This window comes from Vombatus ursinus, unplaced genomic scaffold (genome assembly GCF_900497805.2).
Source record: "Vombatus ursinus unplaced genomic scaffold, bare-nosed wombat genome assembly UNPS02014812.1, whole genome shotgun sequence".
NCBI classification, from domain to species: domain Eukaryota; kingdom Metazoa; phylum Chordata; class Mammalia; order Diprotodontia; family Vombatidae; genus Vombatus; species Vombatus ursinus.
In genome coordinates, this window is record NW_020954590.1 from 33,272,054 (window position 1) to 33,279,281 (window position 7,228).

Sequence of the window (7,228 nt, forward strand, 5' to 3'; positions counted from 1 at the left end):
CTTGATCGAGGTTTTCTAATGATAGATATCTTCTATAGTCAATCTGTGTTCTTTTAACTTATGTGTCTCTTGAGGTCAAAAGAGATTCACCATAAAATTGTGCCACCTCTAGGATTTCTCCCATATAACCTTGAACAAATACAGCTGCTCTTCTTAACAGCATGTTCCTATGTTATGTTGTCAGATGAACTAAGAACTATGTTATGCTTTTTTCCCCCACCTTGGGGGAGTGAAGTCTGCACTTGTTTGTTTGTTTGTTTTTTTGTTTGCTAGTTTTTGTGGAAGAAAATTCTCAGTGAGGAAAATCTTTCTGCAAATGTAGGTTATACCTGTTCTACAATTTTTTTGATTGTACCTTTCTGACAAAATCTTTTTGCTGCTTCTTTTGTGGAACTTTGCTGGCAATATTGCATCTTCCCTATGGCTGCTATGAACTCCACTATTGCTCTTCAAATGACCATAAACTTTATTCTTTAGACACACTGTTGTTTTCTAAGATTTGCATCTAGATCACATCACCAGAAAATTTTTGCTTTTAAAAAACTAGACACTTGTTTGAGGATAAGGTGCAGAAATTTATGGGAGCAACAGACAATAAAAAGTCCAGTACTAATACAAATGAATAAAGACAAGAATAATTGTTTCTCAACCATAGTCTACTGAGAGAAAACAAAGATTTTAATTATCATATGTGACACTCCTGGCAATCAATCTATAAGCATTTATTAAGATCTTACTATATGCCAGACAATGTGGTAAAACAAGGCACACCAAAAAAAGGGGAAAAAAACATTATTCTTACTCTTAAGGAGTTCACATTCTAAAGAGGAAGTCAAAGTGCCAACAAATATGATATGTAAGATATATATGGTATAAATGGAAAATAATCTCAGAGAGAAGACTAGCAGTAAAGAGAACTGAGAAAGAACATCTGAAGAAGGTGGGCTAGAAACTGAGTTTTGAAGGAAGCCAGGGAATCCATGAGGTGGACATGAGGAGGGAAGATATTCTTGGTATTTGGGATTGCCAGGGAAAAGGCACAGAGTTGAGATAGGAGGAATTATGAAGCCATGACCTGAGACACCAATTTAATTCTTAACTGCCTTGACCTTTCAGAAAAGATCATAGAACTACCACCATCTACTCTATCAACACTCTCCCTTCATTCACAGAGACTGATAATCAAATCAACATTACCATTGCTATTGTAAAGTGCATGACAATCTACTGTCTTTTGATAAATGAAGAATTTCAGCTCTCTGATATTGCTTCATAAAGCTTTTCCCCTTTTTAGTGTTATTCTTATAATTTTGAATCAGTTTATTATTATAGATTTGTCATATATATTGTTTCTTTTGAGGCTTTTTGTTGAAATTCTATTAAAATGTCTGAATCTTACCAGTCCTGTTTTCCCAGACAATATTTTTAGATGAACAGTGGTGAGATTATTTAAATGGGGGCAAACTTGGTTAAGTATCTCAAGATAACACTATATAATAATCAATTTAAGCCATTGGGTTTTCTTATTATGTAGTAGAGGTCACTTTGTGGGGAGATGATGGCTGTCTTCAAGTGTTTAAAGGGATGTAAAATGGAAAATGAATTGTTTTTGTTCCTTATATCCCCAGAGAGAAGAACTACAAGTCATAGTTAGAAGTTGCAATAATTCCATGTTAGGAATTTTTTTTTTCTGAAAAAGTACAGCTATATCAAAATGGAAGAGGCCATTATGAGATGCAGTAGAATCCATCTGACGAGAAGTCTTTAAATAATGACTTGATAACTATATGTTGCAGGCTTCCTCTGGACTTGTGGGTACAATTCTATTTAATTAAACAATATTTTATTAATTACCTACTGTGTAAAATATACTGTGATAAATTTGAATATACAAAATTTAACAAAAATAATTGCTCCCTTCAATTAAAGTTTAAAGTAACAGGTGAAATATCAAATCGTTATATGTTATAAAATGGTTCACTAGAGAGTGACAAATACAGAGTTATAATAATATTTTTTCAATTACATGTAAACACAACTTGAACATTTGGTTTTTTTTTTAATTTTGAATTCCAAATTCTCTCTGTCCCTCTGTCCCTCCCCTTTTCCCTCCCTGGGAGAGTAAACAATTTGATGTAGGTTATACATGTGCAATCCTGCAAAATATATTTCTATAATAGTCATACTGTGAAAGAACAGAACAAAAAACCCACAAGAATGTGAAGAATAGTATGCTTCAATATACATTCAGACTCAATCAGTTCTTTCTCTGAAGGATCGACAGCATTTTTCATCATGAGTCCTTTGGCATTGTCTTGAATCATTGTATTGTTGAGAATAGCTAAATCATTCACAGTTGATCATCATACAATATTGCTGTTGCTGTGTACAATGTTCTCCTGGTTCTGCTCACTCTACTCTGTATCGGTTCATTCAAGTCTTTCCAGGTTTTTCTTAAACCATCCTGTTAACCATTTCTTATAGCACAATATTATTCCATCACAATCATGTACCACACTTGTTAAGCTATGTCCCAATTGATGAGCCTCCTCTCAATTTCTAAATTGGTTAAAATCCTTAACAGTTCCTTTGTTTACCCTCACCCTTCTCACTTTTATGAAAATTAAAACTTTTAATTCCTTTCTGTCCTCAGATTGGGAGGGAGGGCAATCATAATTTATATTGCTTAATACTAATAGTAAATTACATGAGCCTTAATAATTATTTTATCTAAGTCTATAAATCTGTGGTTTAAGACAGAGAGAGCAAAAGCTAACCCATGGCAAAAGAAAGCTCCCCATTGCTACTCTTGGTAAGGAAACAAGACAATTAGAACTTCTATGATTTCAGTATTTTACTGTCTTCTAGAATATGCCCAAAAGGGATGTCATTTCATCCCCTTTTCTTCAGCAGATTGCCCCCTCTATGACCCTTACTCTCATTTATCTTCATTTTCTTCTACTGACAGTTATTTCTATACTATCTAAAACATGACCGTGTCTCCTCTTTATTAAAAAAAATCCCTCACTTGATCCATCCATCCCAACCAGCTAACTTTCTATATCATTCTTCCTTTTTATTGTCAGTAAACATTTATTAAAGACCTAATGAGTTCCAGGGACTGTGCTAAATACTGGAGATACAAAGACAGGCAAAAAAAGGTCCCAGATCTCAAGGAGCTCAATCTATTTTGAGAGACAATATGCAAACAGTTTAATACAAACAAGCTACATACAAGATAAATAGGAAATAAACAACTGAAGGACATACACTGGAATTGAGAGAGATTCAGAAAAACTTACTGTAAAAGAATTTTAGCTGGTACTTGAAAGGTAGTCAGTGAAACTAAGAGATGGAGATGAAGGAGGCAGAGCATTCCAGGCATGGGGGATAGTCAGATAAAATATGCAGAGCTAAAAGGTGGAATGACTTGTTCAAGAAACAGCAAGAAGGCCAGTGCACATGGAGGACAGGGTGTGTGTGATGTTCAGGGAGGACTAGCACCTCTGGTGTGAGGGCTTGCTGAGCCCTTTTTAGGACTGCTTATCCACCTTTGGTATCTACCTGATTCACTCAACTCTCACCTGAGATTGCAAGAAGCTGTAGTATGTGCAGTTGTCACACCCTGGTAAAACTGTCTCCCCAGATTGGCTAAACCAGGTTAAGGGTAATTGACTGGCCTGAAACCCATTGGTGAGTTAGGAGGATGTCTACTTCAAGCATGTGAACACTACCCCTGGTAGAATGGTGGATAAGAACAGTTTGTTCCAGTGGCCATTCAGGTGACTGAAGCAAGTGCAGTGGAGTGCTTAGAGCTTGGTCAGACATCAAAGATGCCACGGTCATCCACTGCATCCCAGATCATTGCCAGTCATCCTAACTTTTGTCTTGCCACTGGACTTCAATGACTCTGGAAGAGAGAGAGAGGCTGAAGACTTTATGCAACTCTGACTTGCTTAAATCCAATTCGTGAACAAGTCAAGACATTATCCTGTGATTCATTGGTCATCTTTGAAAATGGAGAAACAACAACAGGGAGAAGTATAAAGGTATAAGAAGACTGGAAGACCAGAGGATTTTAAATTTGATCCTACAGGTGGAAGGAAAGAGTTAGAGTTTATTAAGCATAGTGACATGGTTGGACACGAGCTTTAGAAAGATCACTCTGACAACTAAGTAGAGGATAAAGTGAAATGGGGAAGGGACTGTTTACACAAAGAGCAATTAGCATGTTATTAAAATATTGCAGACATGAAGGGATGATGGATTGCACCAGGGTGCTGGCAGTGTCAGAGGAAAGAAGGAGGCCTGTAGTAGGGTAGTGGCAGTGTGAATGAAAACAAGGGGACAGATGAGAGAGAGTGATTTGATGTAGATTCACAAGGACAAGGATTGAACATATCATTAGTCTGAAAGAACTGGGATAAAGGAGAAAGAGGGGCAGCTAGGATAGAGCACCAGCCCTGAAGTCAAGAGGACCTGAGTTCAAATCCAACCTCAGACCAAACACTTGACACTTACCAGCTGTGTGATCCTGAGCAAGTCACTTAACCCCAATTGCCTAAAAATAAAAAAAAAATTATAAAAAGGAGAAAGAAAGAGAAATCAAATAAATTTTCAGGCTTCATAACAAGGAGAATAGTAGTACACTAACAGAAATCAGTTAAGTGGAGAGACAATGGAATATGGAATAAAGAAGCTATTTGAGCCCTGACAATGAGCTAACTTCATAGAACTACTATGACATTATAAAAAAAAATGGTTCTCAAAACACACCACAATAATCCAGATAAGGTTCAATCTACAGAAAATCATGGTATGTTGATTCTGAATACAATTCCCAAATAGGAGTTTCAGCAATGTTCTGAACAATGAAACAATCATTGGAATAATTATGTATCTCCCAAGGTGAAAATTTCAAAGGAACACATTCAGCTGAGGAATTCTGGAACAATTGTCAACAATTTAAAGTCCTCCCCAATCTGTCTCCAACCTACCTTTATATTCTTATTTTATATTACTCATCCTCGGGAATTCTACAATCTAAGTTATAGAAAAAGCTTTAAGGGCAGAACCAAGATGGTGGAGTAAAAGCAGTGACTTGCTTGAACTCTCCCCTAAACCCCTCCAAATACCTGTAAAAATGGCTCTAAACAAATTCTAGAGTAGCAGAACCCACAAAAAGACAGAGTGAAACAAATTTCCATACCAAGAAAATCTGGATGGCTGATTGGAAAGGTCTGTTGCACTGGACTGGGAGAGAAGTGCAGTTTGGCATGGACCACACCATCAGAAAAGACCTGGGCTGCAGCAAATCTGGAGAAGGTCTCAGGGAATTGAATCAAGGGGAGCTGTGGTGGTTTCCAGACTTCTCAACCTACAAATGCCAAAGGTAACTTAGAAGGTCAAGTAGGAAAGGTCTATTGAACCTTGGCGAGAGAGGAGCTCAGTCTGGCCCTAGAGCTGGCACAGTCCCAGGGTGGCAGCTACTTCCAGAGCTTAGCCCACAAAGGGAGGGGAGACCAAGTGACTGATCAGAGGGGGATAGCAGGAATCTCTATGCTGGAACTGAGGCAGGATTCTCTTGTTCTGCCCATGCTTGGATCTGGGTCGTAGTCCTGGGTGACTATCCTAGGGGAAGGAGAAGCGCTGGTGTGGTGGAGCTTGTAGTGGCAGTGGAGAGGGAATCTTCCTCACAGTTCCAAGGTAGAAAAGAATGCTTGTAGTGACTCATAGACCAGAGCCCTGGCCAGGAAAGGAGTAAACATCTTGCCCTTGATCATACCACCTTGGAAGAACTGAAAATTTAAGGTCCATAGAAGTATCTCTGAAAGCAGTTGCACAAAACCCTCAAAGCTTGGTACAATACATTCTCCACACTAGAAGCAGACCCCTACCTTAACAAAGCATTTAAAACTCAAGTAATCAGCTGGGATTATGAGCAGATGGTGCAAAAAAAATCAGATCATAGAATCTTACTTTGGTAACAAAGAAGATCAAAATATACAACCAGAAATAGACAACAAAGTCAAAGCTCCTATATCCAAAGCTTCCAAGAAAAATATAAATCAGCCTCAGGCCATGGAACAACTCAAAAAGGATTTTGACAAACAAGTAAGAGAAGTAGAGGAAAAACTGGGAAGAGAAATGTGAGTGATGCAAGAAAATCATGAAAAACTAATCAACAGCTTGCTAAAGAAGATTTTAAAAAAATACTGAAGAAAATAACACCTTAAAAAATAGCCTAACCCAAATGGCAAAAGACATCCAAAAAGCCAATGAGGAGAACAATGCCTTCAAAAGCAGAATTGCCCAAATGGAAAAGGAAGTCCAAAAGCTCACTGAAGAAAATACTTCCTTAAAAATTAGAATGGAGCAAATGGAAGCTAGTGACTTTATGAGACTCAAAACATTGTAAAACAAAACCAAAAAAGTGAAAAAATTGAAGACTGTAAAATATCTCATTGGAAAAACAACTGACTTAGAAAATAGACCCAGGAGAGATAATTTAAAAATTATTGGACTACCTGAAAACCATGATCAAAAAAAAAAAAAAAAACAGCCTAGACATCATCTTTCAAGAAATTATCAAGGAAAACTGCCCTGTTATTCTAGAACCAGAGGGTAAAATAGAAATGGAGAGAATCCACTGATCACTTCCTGAAAGAGATCTCCAAAGGAAAACTCATAGGAATTTTATTACCAAATTCTCAAGTTCCCAAGTCAAGGAGAAAATACTGCAAGCAGCCAGAAGGAAACAATTCAAACATTATGGAAACACAATCAGGATAACACAAGATTTAGCAACTTCTACATTAAGGGACTGGAGGGATTTAAATATGATATTCCAGAGGTCAAATTAGATAGGATTACCACCAAGAATCACCTCCCCAGCAAAACTGAGTATAATCTTTCAGGGGAAAAAATGGATGTTCAGTGAAATAGAGGACTTTAAAGTATTCTTGATGAGAAGACCAGTGCCAAATAGAAAATTTGACTTTCAAATACAAGACTCAAGAGAAGCATGAAAAGGTAAATAGGAAAGAGAAATCATAAGGGACTTATTAAAGTTGAACTGTTTACACTCCTACATGGAAAGATGGTGTTTGTAACTCATTAGACCTTTGTAAGTATTAGGGTAGTTGGAGAGAAAAATATATGGATAGGTAGATAGATAGATAGATAGATAGATAGATAGATAGATAGATAGATAGATAGATAGATAGAT